Genomic DNA, 11,826 nt, shown 5'->3' with positions numbered 1-11,826 from the left:
AGGCAAGGAGAGTTCCAGGACCAGAAGAAAAAGGAAAATAAAAATAAGTTGGTGGGGGAAAAACCTCTGCCTGCTTTGAATAGATCAAGACTGTGTCTCTCCTCTGCCCCTGAAGGGATGCTTAGGTGAGCTTTTCACCTTTAACTACATTGGGGTGGATACATTTTATGGATATAATAAATACATGTCACTAGTAGATCTCTGTTACTGTACCTTTGGGAGTGACATACACTAACACTCTGTGGTTAGTGCATTTATCACAAATGCATTTATCAGAAATTCCGAACCTGCTTTCCTGTTGCTCCAATAAACTGCACTGGTTTTGAACCTGGATTGTACAAGTTCTTACTGGATTTGATGAGGCTGATAGTACCAAATTGGCTATAATCAGAAATTAAACCACCCACACCCAGTCCCTCTGATGTCTGAGGACCAGCTGGAGTGCAAGGAGGCTTCATTTTCTGCCAAATTTCTGTATCCTTAATGCAACAATTGGCACTGAGCCCCAGTGTCCCACACCACTGGGTGAGTTGACCCTGGCTGGATGCCAGAAAACCACCAAAGCCACTCTGTCATTCCCCTCAGCTGGGCTGGAGGGAGAAAATATAAAAAAAGGTTTGTGGGTCAAAGTAAGGACAGGGAGACATCGCTCACCAGTTACCATCATGGGCAAAATTTGGCTTGGGGCAATGAACTTATTTTATTATCAGTTGAACCAGGGCAGGGTAATAAGAAAAAATCTCAAAACATCTTCTCCCCATCCATCCCTTCTTCCTGGGCTTAACTTTACTCCTGATTTTTCTACCTTCTTCCCCTCAGTGGTGCAGGAGGACAGGGAATGGGGGCTGTGGTCAGGAGATACCACAATTACTGAAGGGCTTGGCCTTGGACAGCAGCGGGCCCATCCTGGAGCTGCCTGGCCTTTGATCTATCAGACATGGGGGAAACTTCCGGCAGCTTCTCATGGAAGACACCCCTTTAGCCCCCTCACTACCAAAACTGTGCCATAGAAACAAAGTATGAACATTGTGTCAAAGGTTCATTTCATACACCTGACGCTGGAACTGGGCTCAGGGCTTTGCCACCAGGCTGTCTCCAAAGACCTCATTTTGGAGGACCATTGGGTCCTGAGGTACTCCCTGGTTTTGGAACAGCACTGCAGATAGCAGTCATTTAATTGTCAACATTTTTATCAACAAAAAAATACTTGGTAAATTATCCTTCACTCAATCTCTTTAGCTCCACAATGTTGATGCTCTATTCCCTTAACAAGGGAGGCTCATTCCTTGGGACCTGCTGAGAGGGAAGTCACTCTTTATATCTCCCTGCTACAGCTTAGCTCCCAAAAAAGCTGGGACTATTGCTTATCTCCCTGACTTTCCTGCCCTCAGCCACAGTGTCTGACATCTGACAGCTGCCAGCTCTCAGGCGGGCACAGTCCACCCTCCATGACATTTCTGCTGCTTTTTCAATCAGCAACCTTATTTTGTTACAGCCCCACTTTCTACACTCCCCTGTGAGGGATAAGGCAGTGGCACAAAAAAAACACTGTCTTTTTTTCCAGCCCAGGGCTTCCGCTCTTCAGTCTCGGTCTCACACTTCATGCAGCAAAAAACAATTCCATCCACCAAGATGATGGAAGTACCATTGCTGAAGAGTTCTTGCTGATCAGTGGGCATGCTGCTGTATAAATATCTTTCAGCTGTGATAGTTACATTTGGAGAAATGATCCTTGAACAAACTTAACTGCGAGCTCTTGGATTCCTGTCGTGTTTACTATACAAATACACAATCTCTAAATTGCATTCATCAGTAATATGTACTACTAGAATGAGAGCCAGCACAGCAGAACTTTGATTCCGGATAAAAGGTTTTTCTATCATTTTAAAAATTGTTTAAATCATTGAATCACAGCTCTGGTAGTGAGCCAGAAATATTTACATCTGTTTGGGCAGCGCCAGACTGGAACTGTATCGTACCTAAACAGATTTTACCAGACTTTCAAAATAACATTTAACAGGGCTTAATAATACCAAGGGATATTATATTATCTGACTTTTCAACCTTACTTCCTTGAATGAGTTTTCTTTACTATTTTTTGTACTGTTAGAAAGGTATTACTTTTAATATAGTACTGTTACTACTTTAATTTAATATTACATAAGGAGGATAAGTACAGTATGACAGTATTCTAACAAGATGAATATTCAAATTACTTACCATTTGTCTCAAACATCATAAAAACCATTTTGATTTATTTTCTTTATCTTTGCCTGCTTGATTGACTATGTGAAGATTGAGGAGTTTTAGCAATTTAGATACTCCTACAGAATTACAGAAGCTAGATGGAAAAAATTCCAAACTTGATTTGGTCTCTTTATCACAATCATAGGGGACAGCATTGTTTTTCTATGCTACAACTTTATTCTACTGTGCTGATCTGTACAAAAAAATCGTAAAATTTCTGCATTCTATTTTTTTACAGTGGCTCCTGGGACCTGAGGTTGTTGACAGAAGTCAGTGAACCTGCACAGACGCCAGGGTTCTTCTCTACAGATCTGTTTTCAGGAGTGGTGCCTAGTTTCCATCTCATTTATATATTACTTAGGTTAAAAATGTTATAATTAGAGATCATGTTATTGTTTTTTGCATTTATTTTTAAAGGCTAGTCCTTAAATATTTAATCAATAGCTACTTTATATAAACTGGAAAGAGCTTTTCATTCACATATATAAGAAGCACACAAAATACCTGGTTATTTCTGAAGCATACTGCATAGCAAGTTCTTTGTTTTAATTAGAAATCCCTGATGTCTGTAAAATAATATAAGCCAAGATATTTCTTTTCACAGGGTTGTATATTCTGAAAAGAGTGTGACCATCCCCCAAAATGTCTTTTTTTCCATTTTATCTGAATCCAAGCTGTATCTCACTTCCCCCATGGTCTGACACCATGTGATCCAATTTTATTTTTCTTGACACCAGCAATTTTTCATGTTATGTCTCATATTTTCTGATGAGCTAAGGGGAATGGCTCTAATAGCCAGTGGGTAGAATTCAAATCTGATTGGTGGAAGGCTCAACTTCCAGGACCTGCCAAGAGGACACTTCCCCAGTTTACATGAAGAGCTTCCCAAAGAGATGCAGGTCATATGGGTCATCCTGCAGTCTCATTCACACCACTTTGCACTAGTAGGCGAACTGCCAATCTATCTTCTGTGTTAATTCTAGAGAACACATGGCATTGGTAACTATGCACAGAGAAACTGTGCAGTGTACCTTTGTCAACATTCTCCCTCGGTGTAGCAGCTTAGGAGGCAGAGGTCTATGGAGCAGTTTTGGTTGCCAAGTTTCCTGCTAAGCCTTTGTTCCTGACAGATAAATGAAAACATTTCAAAAATCAGAAAAATCTCGCAACGCAAAACAAAAGAAGTAATCACCTCTAGTTTAAGGTGCTGAGCTATGAATGTCTGCTTAGATAAAACGGGTGATAAAAGAGTCATAACACGTGAGATGGGGTCAAAAGTGGCATTTGTTCTTTTAGTAACAGATTTAATAGTTTTTCTAGTTATCATTATTGTTTCAGGAAATAAAATGGTGACTAATTAAAAAAACAACCCAAACCTATTCTATTAATTTCAAATGTTTGCATTAAATGATATTATTCAGCACTTGGGATAGTCCTGTGCAGAGCCATGAGTTGGACTTTGATGATCCATGTGTGTCCCTTCCAAGTCAGGATATTTTATAATTCTATAATTTGTAATTCTATAATACATAATAGTTCTATGACCTCTGTCACAAAAGGTGAGGCAAGTAGAGGAATAGAATTTTTATTCTCTGAGCCAAAGGAGGAACAGTAAAATGGAGAAATGCCCTATGCCAGCCATTGCAAAAGCTCCCAGAAACAGCTTTTGGCTGGATAAACAGATTTAATAAGAGCAACTATTAACCCTGGGAAAAAGCCGAATATGCAAGTAGTAATTTTATGCTTCTTTCTAGTTTCCTATTAGTTTATGAATGCACACAATGACACTGATTTCAATCAAAAAATCTGTAATTTGGTTTCAGATATCCTCTTATTAGTAGCCAATTTTAGCAAATCTCTGAGTCACTGTAATTTTCAAGATCATCTATATCCTAAATTGCAGAGTGTGTTTGTTTTATTTTTTTTTCCTGAAAGGCTGAAAACATCTTAGACATTGTACAGTATAAAGACTCAGTCCTAAAGAACTGGAAATCAGAAGGAAGACATAGAAGGGAGAGCACTGATGAAGGTGACTTTGAAGAGAAACTAAAGTGCCATCAGGAAGCTAATGGCTTACAGAAAGATTTACAAATATTAAGAAAACTGTCACATACACCTAGAAGCAAGGATACCTCTAGGCAATTTTTTTCCCCCAGTAATTTGATTTGAAAGTAGATAAACTTGAGACTTCAGTGCAATTTTGCATGTGGACAAAGTTAATTTAAATTAAGTGCAGCATTATATAAAACAGTGATGGAAAGAAAAACAAATACTGTGATGAAAAGAAAAAAGACAGTTCCAGAACAAATAATGAGTTCAGACTTGACACTTAGCTACTGGGCTTGAATGACACTTAAACAAAGAGCTGGAGAAAGGAAGAAATGGGGGAAGTTTAAAAAGGAAGCCTGACTTCAATTATAGATCTGCTGAGTTTGAATAAATAAATGGACAAATATTGCAACAAGATGAGGTACAATGACACAAAAATTGTCCCTGATGTTAACCAGAGGCTGGAGACAGTACCCTTGCAATAGACTGGAGGCACTGGAGGAAGAATATTTAATATGGAGAAAAACCCCAAACTAACAAACACCAAACAACCCAGTGACAACAGTAATTCTCCTCCCTCCCGCAATGAAAGACCTCCTAAAGAGCCAAAGAAGTAGAATTTGAGGAACAGGAACAAAACACTCTATCATTATGTTTGTACTTGAGGCACTCCAGCTTAGCATTCCAGCCTTTTCCTCTTCAGGATAACATTCCTGGCACCTGCCACACAGATATTGCACAGGGAGTAATTCAGCTTGGAAGATGCCTCAGGAAGTCTCTAGTCCAAGCTCCTGCTCACAGAAGGGTTGAACTATAAGCTCTGAACAGATTACTCTGATCAGCAGGCAAGGATGGAGACCCCAGAACCTTCAGGGCAACCTCTGGGCTCCTTCCAACAGTGATGAAAACCAAGACATAGAGTGCACACCTGACTAGGGCCCACATTCAAAGATAAGTGTTCTTGTTTCCTCTCATTTATATGTAACCTCTGTTGAAACTGGCTGACAGATCAAAGATGGTGAGAAATGGCTGCAGAATTGGTTATCAATGCCCTGTGGAGCAATGCCTGCAAAATTCCAGGAGGAAGAACAGCCTGTAAAGAAATAAGGGCCTAGGATGGAAGTGGAGTGGAAGAATTCCTGAAGTGAGTCTACACAGCACAGCTCAGAGACAGGGAAGGAGGAGAAAGCACAAGAGGAAACCTGAAGATACAGAGGTTGATGAGAAGAAAACAGAAGACTCAGTGGGGGGAGTGGAGGAAATGCAAAGTACATAAGAAACCCAAGTGCTTCTGGCAGGAAAGCAGAGTAGAAGTGTTCAAGCTTCTAGAGACAGAAAGGATAAAAGCGTGACAGAGGGAGAGGAAACATGATTTTCTCATGAGATAAAATTATGTTTGGGGAGATTTTAGCTAAAAATCAAAATGAAATCAGAAGAGAATCACAAAATATTCTGAGTTGGAAGGGGCCCATATAGGGATCGAACCCACCAACTTGGTGCCACAAAAACATGTCTGTAATTACTGCTGTAGGTGCAATTTAGTTCAAGGCACCAGGCAGCTGAGACACCAAGACTCATCAGTGCTGCAGAAGGGAGAACAGAAAACTGGTAGTGAGGAAATTTGGCATGGTAAAGGATGCAGGAGCAGAGGAAGGATGTATCTGTCATGGACCCTGGACGTTGGGAAAGATGGGACAGGAAGGGCTTGTGGATATGATTGCCTGGTAAGAAATACTGGAGATGTAAAACTTGTGAGTGAAATAGAAATGAAGGGCAGCTTTGAGATGTGATCATGGCAGGAATGATTAGCTGGAGATAGGTTGAAGGACAGAAAACAAAAGGACCCAAGAATGTAGCCCCTCTCCACCCTGCCAAGGTATCAGGGAAAAAGTAGATAAGAAAAGTGGTCTTTAGAGTTTAGAATATAGGATGATATGGTAATATAGTAGTTGTCATAGGCTGCATGCAAAGTTTGTAGGTTTTGTATCTTGTGCTGGTTGGTCACTGTAAATTAGAATATTTAACACAAAAGGAGATGTAATGTATTGTAACAAGGTCCTCGCTCTCTCTTACCTCTCTCTTACCTCTCTTACCCCTCTTACCTCTCTGACCCCTGCCCTCTTACCTGCCCCAGCTCTCTTAGCTCCCTTACCTCCCTTACCCCGCTATCTCCCTTGCCTCATACCCTCTCTGTCTCTTCCTCTCTCTTTGGGGCTTCCCTTCAGCCGAGGCTGGTGACTGAAGGGAAAGCCCTTTTTACCCACAACCCTCTCAATAAAACCACGTGTTTCTAAAATATCTCAGGTCTGCAGAGTTTCTTCTTCCTGCCGTCCACGGATGCTCCTACACCTGCCAAGTTGCTCCTTACTGTGGGAGAAGAGCAAAGTCAGGGTCTGAAGAAGGGGGAAAACCAATTCCCATGTGTGGGTCAAGAGAAACTGGGATACAGCTGTATTCTGCTCTAACGTGCACAAACACCAGGAACTTTCCGCTGCACAGTATCAAAGCCGGGCTCACACTGATGAGGAGAAAGCCCCTGTTCTGTGTATCCTTACAGAGGGACCCTTTAACAGCCTGTTCCACCGAGCGATGCTGTGGCTGCTCAGTGCACACCGGGCTGGCCTTGGGGACCATTCCCGGTGACGGGGCGTGTCCGGGGCGTGTCCGGGGCGGGGCGGGGCCGGCGGGAGCGGCGGGCGGAGGGGCTGCGGCTGCGGGAGCGCGCCCGGCCCCCGGCCCGGCATCGCCTGTTGCTGCAGCGCCGCTCCTCGCCGGTAACTATCCCCTGGAATCGTGCTTCTGCATGGAGGAGGTGCTCATGGTGCTCCTTATTATTTTTATCGTTATTATTGCTATTATTATTATTATTATTATTATTATTATTATTATTTCTCCCTTGAAAAAAAAAAAAAAAGGATTAAAATTAAAGTTGCTATGAAGCGGACTCCTCCAGGAGCAGTTACCGCTCTCTCGAGGGAGCGCCCGGCGGGGCGGGGAGCGCTGCGGGAATACCGGGATGACCCTGCCGGCTGCGGGAATACCGGGATGACCCTGCCGGCTGCGGGAATACCGGGATAACGCTGATGGCTGCGGAGCCGTGCCCGAGGAGGGGGGAAACGGGGCTCTGCTGTGCTGGATGGGGTACCAGGTGTAAAGCTGCTGCTGCTGCAAACCAGGTCGAGCTGAGCCAAACCTTTCCAAATTAGTGTCCAATATAATTACTTTGAGAAATAGGCCCGGCAGCGCAAGTCCCGTTTGATGCAGTGTGATAGAAATTGTAGCTGGGTACAAAGTGTTTTGAGAGTGACTTACAAATGCGGGATAGGGCAGAGAGAGAGACAGGAGGGGCAGTTTTAGCATCTCTGATAACTGAAATGTTCTCTTGAGGTTGCATTTAAAGACTGATGAGTAGTCTGTATCTGTGTTCTGCAAACACTGACCACTCACCACAGTTTTCTCTGTCAAAAAATGCTTGAATCGTACTTTTAATCTTTGTGTTTATTTTTTAAATTCGCTTTTGTCCACAGGGTCCCACTAAAGGCAGCTTTTTTATAGCTGTAATAGTTTTGAAAATTTCTGGAGGGCACTTGCTTTGCCTCAGTATGGAAATGAAGAAGCTGGTTTGCATGTTGCAGATGACTCTGCTGTTTGCCTCCTGCCTGCAAGGTTAGCGTTTCCCTACCAGGCTGGCAGCAATCAATTCCCCTCTTTCCTCTGCTTCTCTCCTTCCTTTGCACGAATCCCACTGCACAAAGTGAGTGGAACAGGCTGAGGGGAAAAATTTGGATGTCTTTCCTCAAAAGACAAATGAAATTAAAGGCACGGCTGGAACATGCATAATAGGTGCCAGAGAAGGATTATTTAATACACCAAATCATTTACATTTTTCTTTATGTAATCATCATTCAAAGATCAATACAGTGCCCGAGTGATTTATTTCATCATTGGTTTTTATGCTGAGCCGTGCCAGGTCGAAAGGAAAACGTCCCCACAAACAAATCCAACACATTATCTGTGTGCCATGTGGAACCACGGGCTCTCCCCTGCTGGGCTGGGAGCTCTTTTGGGCAGGAGGTTGTGTCTGCACACAATAGTTGTGTCTGCACTATGGAGGCTGCCCTCCCCTGTGTGGTGCTTGGGGCTGGTGGGACACCTCACTGCCCCTTGACATCTTGACACCCCTGTCTCTGGGAGGTGGAATTGGGACGTTCATGTTTGCCCTGGGATTTGGAGTTAGGGTACAGCTGGAGTGAGCATCCAATCCTGGGAGGCCAGGCACACTCCTGAGTGCCCTGGTCAGGTGTAGGTGCATGCACTGAAGATGACAGCCTCAGGAAGGCTATACCCAAAGGATACCAGAATCCTCCTACTGAAACATTTTGCATGTCTTCCTGCCATTGACAGTGAAATACTGGCTTGCAGACTTCCCTTGGAGGTAAATGTAGAATTGAATACAAGAGTGTGACTTAGGCTTCTTTTCCTGAGGAACTTTTGCCTCCTGTATTTTACAAGGAGAATGAAATTTTGCTCTTATAGGGGCTTCTGGGCTGCTGTGGGATTGGGTTTTTGCTTCTTTCAGATGAGAGGAATAAGGTGGCCTTTGTGTTTGCAAGATCAAAGCCCATTTTTTTTTTTGTTTCAGCATAAAAGATAATTACAAGAGCTGTGCTTAAACCACCAAAGGTTTGTGTGTAGTTTTCCCTGGTGGGAAAGCAGCCGTTTTCCATTTTCTCTTCCAAAACCTTCCCACAGTGATGACAGGGGCTATGAGAGCAGCTGGATGATGGCACTGCCATCTCAGCAGGAGTCTGGTGTGACAAGATATGTGGCAAGGTCTCTGGCCTGGTCCCCAGCAGTCTCTGTTATTGATCTCCACTGGGTCATGGGTGACTGGTGGGATGCTGCTGCTGCCATCAGCTGCTTCCAAAGTGCCTCCCTGTATTCCTCTAACAATTGTTAAGTTGTAGTAACTGTGAATGAGAAAATCAGCAGTAGTGACAGTCCAGCAGTGGAGTGTGCTGTCCATGTTATTCTTGAGTTAGACATTGAGGGAACTCAGATGAGACTTCCTTTACCACACTACTGTGACATGCAGGGTTTCCTGGCCATTAATGCTTTCTCCCTCACAGCCCATCACCACCTCCATGATGGACCTGCAATTCCTCAATTTTCCCATGTGCAACGCACACTTCAGGTAGCCCTTGATTTAAAAAAAGTCTTCAGAAAGTGCTTGCCCTCTGATCATCCATTCAAATTCAGAGAAAGAAGCAGTGGTCTGACAGGGAACATGGACAGGGTTTTGTTGGGAGCACATGTTGGAGATCAAAGGGAGAAACTCAGAGCAAAATGTCTTTTGTTTCTCCACAGGCACATGTGTGACCTGTACTACTGCTAAATAATCAGATTTATTAATTTATTTTGCAGATAACCAGCAGGTTTTTCTCAGGAAAATACAATCATTCGTCCAAATCTATAGTCTCTTCCTTGTTATTAGAGAATCTGTTTCAGTTTTGAGGGATGGATGAAATAATAGCAGTTGTAACAGTGTGGGTTACCAAACTGGAATGAATTTCACCCAGAAGCTAGGACTGTGCTGCTAGTCTTCTTGCTGATCTTTAGCATTGGCAACATAGGGAGAACTTGACTGGAAGATTCACAATTAGGTAACAGCATTACAAGTTGGACTCAAGGGGTGGATTTCTAAATTGACCATGGACTCTGCGAAGAAAATACAGTTTTTTTCTCTCAGTATTTTGCTTTTTTTCAGGCTCTGCCTGTGCTGCCTGTAGGCAGAGCCCCTGACCCAGCCAAGAGCCCTGATGTGGGTCCACTGCATGCAGGCATTAAAGTCTGAGTGGAATGGGGAATAGTCCTCGCATACACACCTGCAGCTTGTAGACTTCCTCTTTTCCTTTCTCCCTTACCTTGTAACCTGGTGACTGTGAGTATTTGCAGTGCATTAATTTCCTTCTCACTTACAAGAAGACCTCTAGTCCATTTATTTCTTATGGGAAGAAAGCAGCCCACTTAATCAGCATTTTAAATAAACCCTCGTTTGTATTTTAATCTATTTTAGCCATATTTAATCTGTTTCTATTGTGGACATCCTTATACATTTTTCCCCTAAGGTTTTCTGAATCAATATTTAACGTATTTCCCTATTTTAAAATTGATGTGTCTTTCTTGGTTTTCATTATTGAACCTTCAATATTTACTCTTCCTTTCCTGTTGTGACATTTTAGCACTGCTAGTCCTTTATTAGATTGTGACTGTATGCCCTTGACTGCTGCTGTTTCAGGAAGCCACTGAAATTGTTTGCAAGGCTTTTTCCTTAAAGAGAGTCTCAGAAGAAGGTCAACACATCTCATTTTGCTCTTGCAAGCCCTTTCCTGCAGAAAGTGGACCATTTTAGCTGAGAACACTAATAGGAATGAGCTAAGTAAGCATGCATTTACATCAGAAAAGTTTCCTTCCTCGTAGCATTGAATTTTAATGTGACCCTCTGAGTATGAGGTTTGGGTAGATGAACTCCAGAGTTTCCATCCCACCTACATACACACAGTCTTTCCTTCTCAGTGTATTTAAACTGTGTACCACAAGATGGAAAAGCATGGTCAAAACTCTAGTGTCAAAATAATTTGGGGGGAATTGTGTTGCAGCACATTTAACATTTACATCACATTTTAATCAGCAAGTCCAAAAGTTTTTGGAAAAGGAGGTCAGCATCGTTCTGGAATTGATTTTCCCAAAGATAAAGCACTGTAAATGCAATGGTAAAAATATTTGTTTCCGAGACCTCAATACTTTACAAAATGTGTTTGTTCCTTTTGACAGAAATAACCATATTTCTTATAATAGTGGAATTTCTTTCCTCATTATAGTTCCTGTCACCGTGCTGTTATGTTGCCTAACCTTGAAATGAAAGCAGTTTTGTTAACTTCTTACAAATGCTCGTTGCCATGTTGGGTTCGAATTGCCTATCCCTCTCAGGGCAGATAAAAAACTCCAAAAAGTTTGGTTTGCTTGTGTGTACTGGTGAAAGGGAGGCAGTGTGCTGGGTAAAAGAGGAACTGAGCAGGAAAAAAAAAATGAAAAAAAAGCCACTTACTGCCTTTTTTTGTTTGTTTTAATAGTTTTATATGGTCATCATTTTACCCAACAAGGAAACAAAACCCAGTGTCTGCTCTTAAGCAGAAGTTTCAAGTTGAATCACTGAAAACATGTCTTAAAATACTGTCTTTAGAAGCAACTTCTTTGTTTCATGATTATGTGAAGAAACATGAGAACATTCTCTGATTTTTGTATAGAAAAGGTCCTGACTTTAGGAAGTTGTCAGTGTAATTTTTCTTTTGCTTATGGGAAGAACTCCAAATATGAGATTTCAGTGTATATTACAGACAAATTCTTCTTTGCGTTTGCAAAAAAATAAATAATTTATGTCATAAGTCAAAATCTCTTAATAAACTAAACGTCTTTTATCCAGCTTTTAAATTCAGAAGCACCAGCAAACTCTTCCAGCAGTTTTGCCCT

At 42.1% G+C, this 11,826-nt stretch overlaps 1 protein-coding gene across 1 annotated transcript in view; it reads left to right on the top strand.

The window, feature by feature from the left end:
* Positions 1-7,022: 7,022 nt before the first annotated feature.
* The window catches only part of LCP1 (lymphocyte cytosolic protein 1), a 46,010-nt gene continuing 41,206 nt past the window's right edge, over positions 7,023-11,826 (top strand). Inside the window, exon 1 of the mRNA XM_083854929.1 lies at positions 7,023-7,108. The gene's annotated coding sequence lies outside the window, so the exon portion shown is untranslated. The remainder of the gene's footprint in view (positions 7,109-11,826) is intronic.

This window comes from Zosterops lateralis, assembly GCF_965231275.1.
Source record: "Zosterops lateralis genome assembly, chromosome: 2".
Lineage (NCBI taxonomy): Eukaryota > Metazoa > Chordata > Aves > Passeriformes > Zosteropidae > Zosterops > Zosterops lateralis.
Note: the sequence above shows the minus strand (reverse complement) of the source record. Positions and strands in the feature narration are given on the sequence as shown.